Raw genomic sequence first — 14,690 nt, forward strand, 5'->3', positions numbered from 1 at the left:
CTGTCCTCGGAACCAGCGGTGCTCTGTAGGCGTTCAAGGGGCTACGCAAGTACACAGGCAAAACGATGCCATGCAGTGCTTGCGGTGGTTTGTTTGGGGGACAGGAGCCACACTGGGGCAGATATTTTGTCAGCTCTGCAGGGGCAGGCCGAGAGGTGGTTGACGCCACGCCAGCTTAAGCCAGGATTGGTGGTTTGTGACAATGGCACCAACCTCCTCTCCGCCCTCCGACAGGGACAACTGACCCATGTACCCTGTGTGGCTCACGTCCTTAACCTGGTGGTGCAGCGGTTCTTGGGCAGGTACCCTGGATTACAGGATGTCCTGAAGCAGGCCAGGAAAGTCTGTGTGCATTTCCGCTGATCATTTAATGCCTGTGCTGGGCTGGCTGAGCTCCAAAAGGAGTTGAACCTGCCCAAGAACCGCCTTATATGTGACATGCCCACCAGGTGGAACTCAAAGTTGGCCATGCTGCAGTGGCTGCAGAGGGCCATCAATGAGTACCTGTGCGACTACGGCACCAGGATAAGGTCAGGGGAGCTCGGTTTTTTCTCACCACGCCAGTGGGGCATGATCAGGGATGCATGCACTGTCCTGTCACCGTTTGAGGAGGCCACAAGGATGGTGAGCAGTGACAGTGCATGCATCAGTGACACTGTACCTCTTGTCCACCTGTTGGAGCATACGCTGTGTGGAATAATGGACAGGGCACTTGAGGCAGAACAGAGGCAGGAAGAGGAGGACTTCCTTGCCTCTCAAGGCCCCCTTTTTTCAGACAGTGTTCCTGCTGTCCCACCCATCACACAGGAGGAGGAGGAGGAGGAGGATTGTGTCAGCATGGAGGTGGAGCCTGGCACTCAGCATCAGCAGCAGCAGTCTTGTAGGGATGATTTACAGTCCCAAGAAACCCATGGACTTGTACGTGGCTGGGAGGAGGTAGCTGCAGATCATGTTGTCCTTAGTGACGCAGATGACTCCGGACTGAATGCCTCAGCTAACCTATGGTGCATGACCTCCCTGATCCTGCAAAGCCTGCGGAAGGACCCTCGTATTCTTCGGATCAAGGAGAGGGACCATTACTGGCTGGCAACTCTCCTTGTTCCACGGTACAAAGGTAAGGTTGCGAACCGTATCTTGCCACCACAGAGCGAGCAGAGGATGAGACATTTTCAGGAGGCCTTGCAGAAAGGTCTGTGCAACACATTCCCAGAGACTGGGAGGTTACAAACTCCTGGTCCTGGACAACGCGTTGCTGAGGCATCAGTCAGAAGGAGCGGCGGAGAAGGTGGCCGTCTGACCGATGCGTTCAGACAATTTTTTAGTCCGCAGCCCCAAGGTACGATCGGTTCCAGCAACCATCACCGGCGTCTGATTTACATGGTGCAGGAATACCTAGGAGCAAGGTCAGACTTGGACACCTTTCCCACCGAAAATCCTCTGGCTTACTGGGTCTTGAGGATGGATCAGTGGCCAGAGCTTGCACAGTATGCAATTGAGCTACTGGCCTGTCCTGCATCCAGCGTTCTTTCGGAACGCACCTTCAGTGCTGCTGGTGGCTTTGTAACCGATCACAGGGTGCGCCTGTCCACCAACTCGGTTGATCGACTGACCTTCATAAAGATGAATCAGTCTTGGATCACCACCAGCTACCAAGCACCTGAAGCTAATGTAACCGAGTAATTTTCTTTTAAATATCACATCCCTTCAAGACTGCCTATGCTGATGCTGAGTGACTGTCCTGTTATGTTGACTGCCTATCCTCTTCCTCCTCCGCTGATATCTTGGAAAAACATTTTTGGTTCTGGGTGATGCCACCAGCCCAATTTTTCAGTCCCTAAAAAATTTTGATGCAATGCTTTGCAGCAGGGCTCATTCCTGCACTACAAATAGAGTATATGGGAGAGGTTGCAGTGTTGTGGCACCAGCACCAGTACCTAAGGCCCAATTTTTCAGCCCCTGTTTAACAGGGGCGTGTAGTTACAATTTTTGATGCAATGCTTTGCTGCAGGGCTAATTCCAGCACTACAAATAGAGTAAATGGGAGAGATTGCAGTGTTGTGGCACCAGCACCAGTGCCTAAGGCCCAATTTTTTAAGCCCTGTTTAACAGGGGCGTGTAATTACAATTAGGGATGGCCGAACGGTTCGCCCGGCAGTCGTTTCGTGGCAAATTTCGGCTGTTCGCGGTCCGCCCGATCGGCGGACTATTGCCGCTGTTCGCCCGGCGGACTTCCGTGTTTACTGTGTAAAAGAACTTTGACCTATGATGACACATCCATCATGGGGTACAGGACAGCCAATTGAGACATTACAGCACATGGACACTTGGACATTCCCCCTAACTTATAAATAGACCCGATCCAGTGGCCATTTTACATTCTTTCGTATGTCACTATAGGGAGAGGTTGCTGTGTGGAGCAGGGAGAGACTGCAGTGACCCAAATCGCTAGCTATTAGGTCCACAAAAGTTATTTTAAGGACTGGTATGGTATAGGTGTTAGGTGTAGTTCAGGATATAGGTTTGAGGCACTGCTATTCAAGTCATTGTTGCAGCAGCCTGTCTTTTGTCAGTGTAGAGAGAGGGACAGGACGCTGTGTGCAGCAGGGACAGTCAGTTTAATCATTAGCTGTTACTATTGGGTCCACACAAGTCCTTTTCAGGACTGGTATGGTAAAGTAGTACAGGATATAGTTTTGAGTGCTATTCAAGTTATTGTTGCAGCAGCCTGTGTTTTGTCAGTTTAAATAGGGACAGGCAGGAAGCTGTGTGTGGCAGTGAGGGACAGTCAGTTTAATCAGTAGCTGTTACTATTAGGTCCACAAAGGTTCTTTTCAGGACTGGTATGGTAATAGGCTTGTACACGTATAATCTTCTTTTTCCAAATATAGAAAGAATATTATACTTGACTGCTGCCCTTCTGCTGCAGTAGTCCTTTATGAGTATAGGGACTGAGGTACAGTCTGCTAATCACAACCTACTAGTTCCACAAAGGTCCTTATAAGGACTGGTAAGGTATAGTGTACTACAGTACATAGGGTTGAGTGAGGTACAGTCTGCTATTCCTTAAGGACTGGTATAGGTCCGCAATATATAGGGTTGAGGTGCACTACTGCTGACTGCTGCCCTATTCTGCAGCAGTCCTTTATCAGTATAGGGACTGAGGTACAGTCTGCTAATCACAACCTACTAGTTCCACAAAGGTCCTTATAAGGACTGGTAAGGTATAGTGTACTATAGTAAATAGGGTTGAGTGAGGTACAGTCTGCTATTCCTTAAGGACTGGTATAGGTCCACAATATATAGGGTTGAGTGTCTAGTGATGTCACGTGGGTGCCCACAAGAGAGGAAGAGGAGGGGAGTTCAGAGGGAGATATGGACCAGCAGATAGGGAGGAGAAGCAGGAATAACTTACATTGCACAGGAGGGACAAAGCAGACTGCTAATGTATCAAGAGCGAGTCATCGACCATGTACGGTCCCATCTGGCGCTCCCAGGATGCCGCCACATGGCTCCTCAGTGTGGGTTTTTTTTAACGTGTCCGCTGCTGACAATAGTGTTGCCATCTGCAATCTTTGCAGTCAAAGCATTAGTCGCGGTAAGCCCAACACTCACCTAGGGACGACCGCCTTAAGAAGGCACATGAGCAGCCATCACCGAGCCCAGTGGGAGCAATGGAACACACAAAGCCACACTCCAGGCTCTCACCATCCATCCTCGTCTTCTACTTCTCCTTCTCCTCTCTCCTCACAATTGTCCTCCACTCCACCTTCCATCACGCCAAGCTCACATTTTTCTGCAAAAAGGCAGGCTTCCATGGGCCTAATGTTCGAGCGTAAAAAAATGATGACGCCGGATTACCCTCTTGCCCAATGGTTGACGGCTGGCTTGTCAGAACTGATAGCCCGCCAAGTACTGCCATATAAACTGGTGGACTCGGAGGCGTTTAGAAAATTTGTGGCCATTGGAACACCACAATGGAAGGTCCCAGGAAGGAAGTATTTCTCAGAGAAGGGCATCCCAGAGCTATATGGCCATGTTCAGCGGCAAGTGAATGTATCTCTGGCACACAGTGTCGGTGCCAAGATACATCTGACCACAGACACATGGTCTAGCAAACACGAGCAGGGAAGGTATATCACTTTTACTGCCCACTGGGTGAACCTTCTGACGGCCGTCAAGCATGTAACCCATGGCACCCGTGTAGATTTGGTTTTACCGCCACGGATTGCATGCAGGCCTGGCTCTTCTTCTCCTCTTCCTCCTACTCCATCCTCCTCCCTCTCCTCCTCGGCTGACTCCTCCTTTTTTCCGCTGCTAGCATCTCTTCCGCTGCGCCGCCCAAGCTCCCCAGAACCTATTCGACATGCCAGATGAGACGTTGCCGTGCCGTGCTGCGTCTGTTGTGCCTGGAAGCCAAGAGCCACACTGGCCCGGCACTCCTTTCAGCTTTGCGTAACACCACTCAATTTGACAGTTGGTAAAGTGGTGTGTGACAACGGTGCCAATCTGCTTAGCGCATTGAAACAGGGCAAAATTACGCATGTGCCATGCATGGCACACATCTTTAACTTGGTCGTGCAGCGATTCGTTGTCAAATACCCTGGGGTCCAGGACATCTTGTGGCAGGCAAGGAAAATCTCGGCCCATTTCAGAAGATCTTACACAGCCATGGCTCACCTTGCTGACATTCAGCGGCGACACAATCTGCCGGTCAGACGTCTTATTAGCGATTGCCTGACGCGATGGAACTCAACCTTCTTTATGCTTGATAGGCTGCGCCAGCAGAAACGTGCAGTTAACGTCTACCTGTATGAACTTTGCGGCAGAACAGGTTCTGGGGAGCTGGGGTTTTTTTCACCGCCCCAGTGGCTGCTCATGCGCGACGCATGCAGACTTCTGCGCCCATTTGAGGAGATCACCAAACTGGTCAGTCGCAGCCATGGCGCCATCAGTGACATGGTACCTTATGCCTTCTTTATGGAGCGTGCATTGCGTCGTGTCATTGATCAAGCTGTGGAGGAGCAGGAGCGGGAAGATGAGGAAGTCGCAATGCTGGATGAATTCCCAGGGGGGGCTACTCTATCTGAGACAAGTGAACAACAGGAGTCTGAAGAGGAGTCAGAGGAGGATGGTGCCGGGGCGGATGAGGAGGAGCAAGAAGAGCATGCTTTAAACCTTTCTGGGATCCCTGTTGTTGTGCGTGGATGGGGAGAGGAGAATGAAGAGGACAACATTATCCTGGATGATGAGCAGGAGCCAGGCCACCACACCGCTTCCAGTTTAGTGCAAATGGGGGTCTTCATGCTCCAGTGTTTTAATAGGGACCCCCGTATAAAAAGTGAGGGTCAAGGACCAGTACTGGGTGGCAACATACTTAGACCCCCGGTACAAACACAAAATGGTGGAAATGTTACCGCCGTCACAGAGGGCTGTCAGAATGGAGCACTTCCAGGCCTTGCTTCGAGAAATGATGCATTCTGCTTTTGCGTGCGCTGGCAGAGGAGCAATTCCCACTCCCAGAGAAGGAGTACCAATACAACAGTGCCTGCAAGAAGAGGCCAGTTTGAAGATGTGTTGGTGATTTCTGATATGAGGTCATTCTTTCAGCCGACCCATCGACAGGTGTCATCCGGATCCAGCATCAGGGAACGCCTAGACCGTCAGGTGTCCGACTACATCGGGTTAACGGCCGTTGTGGACGCTCTGAGGAGTGATGAACTCCTGGACTACTGGGTGGGCAGGCTTGACCTCTGGCCAGAGCTTGCCCAATTTGCAATCGAACTGTTGGCTTGCCCCTCGTCCAGTGTCCTGTCCGAAAGGCCGTTCAGCGCAGCAGGGGGGATCGTGACCGATAAGTGTACTCGCCTAGCTCATGACAGTGTTAACTACCTCACATTTCTAAAAATGAATGAGGCATGGATCTCGGAGGAATTCAACACATGTGACCAGTTGACCATGTATATGTCTATAAACAATTTTTTTATTCGAGCACACAGACCTTCTTTCTTCATTTGGCTCACTTCCTTGTCCAAAAAAAGCCCACCGTACTATATGCCCGTACCCTCCTGTTTGAAGAGGTTGAGCAGTGTCATATTTCTACTGGGGCTGCTTATTATGAGGGGCTCCCACCATCCCTGTGCTGTGCTGACTTCCTCCTGGGGATGCTTATTATGAGGGGCTCCCACCATCCCTGTGCTGTGCTGACTTTCTCCTGGGGCTGTACCTCTGCTGTGCATATTATGAGGGGCTCCCACCATCCCTGTGCTATGCTCATTATGAGGGGCTCCCACCATCCCTGTGCTATGCTCATTATGAGGGGCTCCCACCATCCCTGTGCTGTGCTGACTTCCTCCTGGGGCTGCTTATTATGAGGGGCTCCCACCATCCCTGTGCTATGGTGACATCCTCCTGGGGCTGCTTATTATGAGGGGCTCCCACCATCCCTATGCTGTGCTGACTTCCTCCTGGGGCTGTACCTTTGCTGTGCATATTATGAGGGGCTTCCACCATCCCTGTGCTATGCTCATTATGAGGGGCTCCCACCATCCCTGTGCTATGCTGACTTCCTCCTGGGGCTGCTTACGGTGCAGGTGTCAGTGCTGTATATCACGGTGCTGGTGTCAGTGCTGTATATCATGGTGCTGGTGTCAGTGCTTTATGTCACACTGCTGATGTCAGTGCTCTCTATCACGGTGCTGGTGTCAGATCACTCTATCACGGTGCAGGTGTCATTGCTGTATGTCACGCTGCTGATGTTAGTGCTGTATATCACGTTGCTGGTGTCAGTGCTGTATATCACGATGCTGGTGTCAGTGCTTTATGTCACGCTGCTGATGTCAGTGCTCTCTATCACGGTGCTGGTGTCTGATCACTCTATCACGGTGCAGGTGTCATTGCTGTATGTCACGCTGCTGATGTCAGTGCTCTCTATCACGGTGCTGGTGTCAGTGCTGTATATCACGGTGCTGGTGTCAGTGCTTTATGTCACGCTGCTGATGTCAGTGCTCTCTATCACGGTGCAGGTGTCATTGCTGTATGTGACGCTACTGATGTCAGTGCTCTCTATCACGGTGCTGGTGTCAGATCACTCTATCACGGTGCAGCTGTCATTGCTGTATGTCACACTGCTGGTGATCATCTCCTGCACCCTCTTCTTTGCCTACCCTGACCTTTCCTCTCCTCCATTGCCTTCATGCACTCTACAGTCCTGAATTATCACAATTTCACATATAAAAAAAGAATGCTTGTAGTTGTCGATCCCAGATTCACCTCATATATGCGTTATGTCATTGGCCATGTGGTGGGACTATGTTTGCACAGCTAGTAATTATTTTGACCTGTAGGTTTGCAAAGTTTGCCTCCCATTGAAGTCAATGGGGCCCGTCGGAAGTTCGTCCATCACTAATTACAATTTTTGATGCAATGCTTTAAAGCAGGGCTCATTCCTGCACTCCAACTAGAGTATCTGGGAGAGGTTGCAGTGTTGTGGCAGCAGCAAGCAGTGCCTAAGGCCCAATTTTTCAGCCCCTGTTTAACAGGGGCATGTAATTACAATTCTTGATATAATATTTCACAGAAGGGCCCATTCCTGCGCCCACCGAGAGTAACTGTGAGGACTTACAGTGTTGTTCCACCAGCACCACTACCACCAGCACAAACACCAAAGGCCCTATTTTTCTACCACTGTTCAACAATGGCATGTAATTACAATTCTTGACATAATTGTTCACAGCAGGGCGCTCCAGCACCCACCAAGAGTCACTTTGAGGGCTTACAGTGTTGTGGCAAAACCAACACCTTAGGCCCACATTTCTGCAGAGAATATAGGGCAGGCCCCTACTTTCAAACATGCAACTTACAAACGTCTCCTACTTGCAAACGGAAGGAGACAACAGGAAGTGAGATGAAAAAAGACGGACAGCCAACGAAAATTATACAGGGGTGATAACCCTTCCCTATGTTTTCCAAAAAGCTTAAAAATAGATTTTTTGACTGGAGCTACACTTTAAAAATGTACCAGTTCAAAATTACAAATAGATTCTACTTAACACAACAAACCTACACAGTCCCTGTCTTGTTTGCACTGCCTGTATACCGCTTTTCCTTTTTTAAATATGGGTACGGGGTTCCCCTTAATATCTGTACAAAGTGGCTGGTAATGGGCAGGAGGGGGTACCCATGCCATTTTTCACAATGATTTTCATCCATATTGCTGGAACCAGATATTACATTAAAACCGCAAGCAGTTTTAAATGACTTTTTTTTCCGTTAAATGTAATTTTGTGCAGGGACTGTTCTAAACAAGGGAAACACGTGCCACTTCACAGGCATACTATAGACACCCCCCAGGCACGATATTTAAAGGAATATTTCACTTTTTTTTCACTTTAATCGTCATTAAAATCAGTGCTCCCGAAAAAACGGCCGTTTTTAAAAACATTTTAGACATTGACCCGTGTCCCCTGGGGCAGGAGCCAGGTCCCCAAACCCTTTTTAGGACAATATCTTGCATATTAGCCATTAAAATTAGCACTTTTTATTTTGAACGTTGAAGTCCCATAGACTTCAATGGGGTTCTAAAGTTTGCAGGAATTTTAGAACCGTTTGAAAGTTCTGGTGCGAACCGAACCGGGGTAGGTGTTCGGCTCATCCCTATACACAGAAAATAGTAACATGGCTGTTGCTAAACCTATTGTCATGAAAATAGCTACAATGTCCTAACTTCATGTAACAGAATTATCTAGTGTCATAAGAGAAAAACAAAAATCCCCAAAATGCTATAGGGAAACATTTTTTTTTTTTCAAATTTTTTATTTAACACAAGAAGACCAGTATACAGGGATCAGAGCAAACAACAGTATAGACAACAATACAACTGTAGTTAAACAAACGGCAATAAATCTATACCAACTCAGGCAGGATCCTTGTCACTAAAGCCGCGTACACACGTAGCTGTCTGTCCGACGTACTTAGTCTGGCGGACTTCCCGCCAGACTGTCCGTCGGACTTTCCGAACGGGCTACTTGCCCACACACGGCACTTTTTCAGCGGACTAATATGGCGTACTAAGTCCGCCGTACTATCCGCCCTACTTTTGAAATGAATGGACTCGCCCACACACGCGGAGGAAAGTCCGCTCATTTTGAGCGCGTCTCCAGGTAGGCGGGGCCCGCAAAGGAGACGTCGCTGGCCCCGCCGCTTGGTATGGACTTAAAGGGGAACCCCAACGCCAAAAAAAATCGGCGTGGGGGTCCCCCCTAAGTCCACAACAGACCCTTGTCCGAGCACGCTACCCGGCCGGCCAGGAAAGGGGGGGCGAGCGAGCGCCCCCCTCCTGAGCCATACCAGGCCGCGTGCCCTCAACATGGGGGGTGTCTTGGGGAAGGGGGGCAGTGCGGCCCCCCCACCCCAAAGCACCTTGTCCCCATGTTGATGAGGACAAGGGCCTCTTCCCGACAACCCTGGCCGTTGGTTGTCGGGGTCTGCGGGCTTATCGGAATCCGGGAGCCCCCTTTAATAAGGGGGCCCCCGGATACCGGCCCCCCACCCTATGTGAATGAATATGGGGTACAATGTACCCCTACCCATTCACCTGTAAAATAAAAGTACAAAAAAAACACAACACACGAGATAAAATACTTTATTGCACAGCTCCGGGGGTCTTCCGTCTTCGGGGGTCTTCTCGCCGGACTCCTCCGCTATCTTCTTGTAGCTCTTTTGCTAGCGGAGGAGTCCGGCTTTCTTCCTCGCCGTCGGCCTCTTCTTCCGACTTCGGGGGTCTTGTCCCCCTCTTCGGTTCTTCTGCCGGGCCACCGCGCCTTCTTATAGCTCTTTTACAGGCGGTGGCCCGGTCTTCTGTCGCCGCCGCTGCCGCCTTCCGTTCTTCTGTTCTTCTCTTCTTCTTCTTCAGATGTTGCCTCGCCGAGTCCTCCGCTCACAATGACAGGGAACGGGCACGCAGCGACTTATATAGGGACAAGGGGCGGGGTCTTCGGTGGATGTCACATGGGTTCATGTCACATGGTGACCCCGCCCCCTTACGATGTCACAGTCCCGGAGGATGCTGGGACTGTCGCCATGTGACATCAACCCATGTGACATGAACCCATGTGACATCCACCGAAGACCCCGCCCCTTGTCCCTATATAAGTCGCCGCGTGCCCGTTTCCTGTCATTGTGAGCGGAGGACTCGGCGAGGCAACATCTGAAGAAGAAGAAGAGAAGAACAGAAGAACGGAAGGCGGCAGCGGCGGCGACAGAAGACCGGGCCACCGCATGTAAAAGAGCTATAAGAAGGCGCGGTGGCCCGGCAGAAGAACCGAAGAGGGGGACAAGACCCCCGAAGTCGGAAGAAGAGGCCGGCGGCGAGGAAGAAAGCCGGACTCCTCCGCTACCAAAAGAGCTACAAGAAGATAGCGGAGGAGTCCGGCGAGAAGACCCCCGAAGACGGAAGACCCCCGGAGCTGTGCAATAAAGTATTTTATCTCGTGTGTTGTGTTTTTTTTTGTACTTTTATTTTACAGGTGAATTGGTAGGGGTACATTGTACCCCATACTCACTCACATACGGTGGGGGGCCGGTATCCGGGGGCCCCCTTATTAAAGGGGGCTCCCGGATTCCGATAAGCCCCCCGCCCGCAGACCCCGACAACCAACGGCCAGGGTTGTCGGGAAGAGGCCCTTGTCCTCATCAACATGGGGACAAGGTGCTTTGGGGTGGGGGGGCCGCGCGGCCCCCCTTCCCCAAGGCACCCCCCATGTTGAGGGCACGCGGCCTGGTACGGCTCAGGAGGGGGGGCAGGAGCTGGAGCTCGCTCGCCCCTCCTTTCCTGGCCGGCCGGGTAGCGTGCTCGAACAAGGGTCTGTTGTGGACTTGGGGGGGACCCCCACGCCGATTTTTTTCGGCGTTGGGGTTCCCCTTTAAGTCCATACCAGGTGGCGGGACCGGCGGCGTCTCCTTCGCGGGCCCCGCCTACCTGGAGACCCGCTCGAAATGAGCGGACTTTTCTCCAGACGGGAAAAGTCCGCTCATTTCAAAAGTAAGGCGGACTGGCATACACACGGCCGGATTGTCCGCCGAAATGCGAGTCCGGCGGGAAGATTGGAGTGTAACACGGCATTCTAAGTCCGCCATACTTTCGGGTCAAAAAAGTATGCCGGAGGCTACACACGGGGGGATTGTCCGGCGGACTTGAGTTTGCCGGACTTTTCCACCCGCTTGTTTGATCGTGTGTACGCGGCATAAGACTTCACCATGAGATGGGCCTAGAGCGTAAGGCCATCTGAACAGGAATTACTTCCACGGCTGACACTGTCCCCTCTGAGGAGGGGTATGGCATGTCTAGGCGAGGAGAGCGGTGGCATGGCTGACCCTGTAGGTGTGGTCTTGTCTTTTTTTTTTTTTCTCTAGGGTTTTAGCTAAGGTTATTAGAGGACCGGGGTGGGTCCGCGGGGGACGGATGTAACAGGGCAATACGGGTTGGGTCATAAGAAGGGGAAAATAAGAAGGGCAAAATAAAAAGGGGGGGTTGGGAGGGGGGTCCATCGGGGGGGGGTACTGTGTCATTATCCTGAAAGGGTTGTCAGTCAACTCTCCTGAGAGCACGGCCTTCATTAGAGTATCTGAAGGCATTCCATGTCTGCCACGTTTTAGAATATGTTTCCTGCCGGTGCTGGCTGGTGAGGATCAAGTCCTCCAGTCGGCTAATATCATCTACTTTATGTAGCCATTGGGCGGTAGTTGGTGGGTTCGGGATTTCCAGTTAAGAGGTATGCACGTCCTAGCTGCATCCAGAAGGTGCCGTATCACAGATCTTCCATATTTCCGGGAAGGTATATCCGTCACGTGGAAAAGAAAATAGGCCGGTGAAAACGGCACCACACGGTCAGTGAATGTCTGGGTGATACGCCACACCTCTCTCCAAAAATTATACAATAGGGGGCAGGACCAGAATATATGCAGGAGAGTGCCCTCGTCTGAGTGGCACCTCCAGCACCGGTCCGAGGTCGTCGGGAAGATCTTATGTAAAAGAGCGGGGGTTTTGTACCAGCGTGAGAGAATTTTAAAGTTTGTTTCCTGTTGCCTGGTGCATAGTGAGGATTTGTGAGTGAAACGAAGTATTTGTTGTTTCTGATTGTCTGTGAAGGTAAAAGCTAGGTCTCCTTCCCACTTAGCAAGATATGGAGGCTGGAAATCTTTCAGGGGTTCAATCAGCATCACGTATGTTATGGACAATGCCTGGGTGAGGGTCCCGCTCTCCGTGCATAGTTTTTCTAGGTTTGAAAGGGGTCTCCGTGAATCATTGGGAGGTGGCGGTATGTTCTTAAGAAAGTGGGTAAGCTGGGAAGCTCACAGAAAGTCTAGGTTGTATGGGCCCCTGTATGTCCAATTACAGGTCGCACCGGCGAGTCATGTGTTGACAGTTCTGGGTTAGTCAAGAGGTGTGAGCAAATTTTCGCAGTATTGCCTATCAGGGGGTGACGTTTAAGCTCAGTGGTTAAGTCTTCATAGCACCAAGGACTACCCAGCAAGGGTACTTCAAATTGGTCCTGCTCCAACTGCGTCCATAGTTTGGTGTCTCTGGGAGTGCTAAGCCCCCTCGATGTTTGGGGTTGGAAAGCATTTTCCTGTTTAGGCGTGGATGGTTACCTGCCCATAAGAAATGGGTGAAAAGTGAGTGGACCTGCCCAAAAAAGGCTCTGGGGATATGGATCGGGAGGCCCTGGAATAGATAGAGGAATTTTGGCAGTATCGACATTTTAAGAATATTGCACTGGCCTAGCCAGGAGTGCATACCGTCCCCCCAACTATCCAGAAGCTTCTGTACTGATTTCAGTAGAGGGGGGAAATTAAGTTTATAAAGATGAGATATTGAAGGGGGAATATAAGTGCCCAGATATTTCAGGGCAGTATCCGACCACTTCAGTTTAAAAGAGTCCTTTAGATGTTGTAGTCGTGTCTGTGGTAGCCCCATCCCCATTGCTTCCGACTTGGAGAAGTTAATCCGCAGGTTAGATAGTTGGCCATACACATGAAACTCCTGCATAAGGATCTTAAGAGAAGTCTCAGGGTATGATAAGGAGAACATAAGGTCATCTGCATAAGCAGATACCTTATGCTGAGTCTCTTTGGTCCCTATTCCCGTAATGTCTGCGTTATTACGAACATGGCATAAAAAGGGTTCTAAGGTCAAAGCGAACAGCAAGGAGGACAGGGGGCAGCCCTGTCGAGTGCCGTTCGAAATGGGGAACACATCAGAAAGTATCCCGTTCACTCGTACCCTGGCCGATGGCTTTGTATAGACTGCTGTAATCCAGCGTAGCATTTTGTCCCCCGAGGCCTGCATATTCTAATGTATTAAACATAAATGACCACTCGACCCGATCGAATGCCTTCTCGGCATCCGTGCCCAGAAACACACTCGGGGTCTTGGTTCTGGAGGCTATGTGGAGCAGGTTAAGGACTTTCGTAGTGTTGTCCCTTGCCTCTCTAGATGGAACAAAACCGACTTGGTCCATGTGGATCAGCTGGGGGAGATGTTGCTGCAGCCTCGTGGCAAGAATTTTGGTGAAAAGTTTCAGGTCCGAGTTTAGGAGGAAGATCGGGCGGTAACTCCCGCATTGGGACAGGTCCTTACCCTCTTTGGGGATGACTGATATATGCGCCCGCAGAGTGGTGTCGTGTAATCTGGTCGCCGTCCCCAGCCTATTAAAGAGATCCACTAGGGGGCTACCCAAAGACGGGAGCAGGGTCTTATAGTAGGCAAGTGTCAAGCCGTCTGGGCCTGGCGCTTTGCCCGGTTTTCGCGCTCTTCAAGGCTGATTGTACTTCCGTTAACGTAATGGGTCCCTCCAGGGAGTCTCGTATTTCTGGTGATAGGGATGGCATTTTGGAATCTACAAGATATTGTGAGATAGCGGCGGGGGATGGCGGTGGCCCGGACAAGTTGTACAGTGAGCTGTAATAGTTCTTGAACTCTTGGGAGATCTGTAGGGGTAACGACTGTTTCTGTCCCGATGGTGTCATGACATGTGAGACATAGGACGCTATACGTTGCGTTTTCAAGGCCTGAGCAAGATGTCGTCTGCATTTGTTGCCCGATTCGTACACCGTCCGCCTACATTTCTGTAGAGCTGCTTTAGCTCTATACTGGAGGAGGTCATTTATTTGTGAGCGAATAACGTCTAGTTCTACGCGAAGGGCTCGAGTTGGGGCTGTTTTATGCGTTCCGTGGAATGGAGCTTGGCAAGGAGGGAGTCTAATTTGTCAGTCCTCTGTCTTTTCAGTCTGGCCCTGTGTTTTATGAGGACCCCCCGGATTACCGCCTTATGGGCCTCTCACACTACCCCCATGTCGCTGTCCGGGGTGTTGTTTGTGTCAAAGTAATGGCCTATTTCCTTGATCACGTCTGCCAGGACAGCGGGGTCTTGGAGCAAACTCTCATTAAGGCGCCACTGCGTTTGAGGGTGCGTATGTTTGTCTGACAAATTATACTGCATGCTGATCGGGGCATGGTCAGACCATGTAATCGACCCAATGGAAGTGTGCGCCACTGTGTGCAGTTGTCTGTGTGGTATCAGAAAATAGTCCAGACGTAAGTAAGTCTGGTGTGGCTTTGAGAAGAATGTGTAGTCGTGTTCCCCCGAATGGAGGAGTCGCCAGACGTCTACGAGTTGTGCCGAATGTAAGGA

The sequence above is a fragment of the Lithobates pipiens genome, unplaced genomic scaffold (genome assembly GCF_037356315.1).
Source record: "Lithobates pipiens isolate NorthernLeopardFrog02 unplaced genomic scaffold, aLitPip1_a1.2 Scaffold_28, whole genome shotgun sequence".
NCBI lineage: Eukaryota > Metazoa > Chordata > Amphibia > Anura > Ranidae > Lithobates > Lithobates pipiens.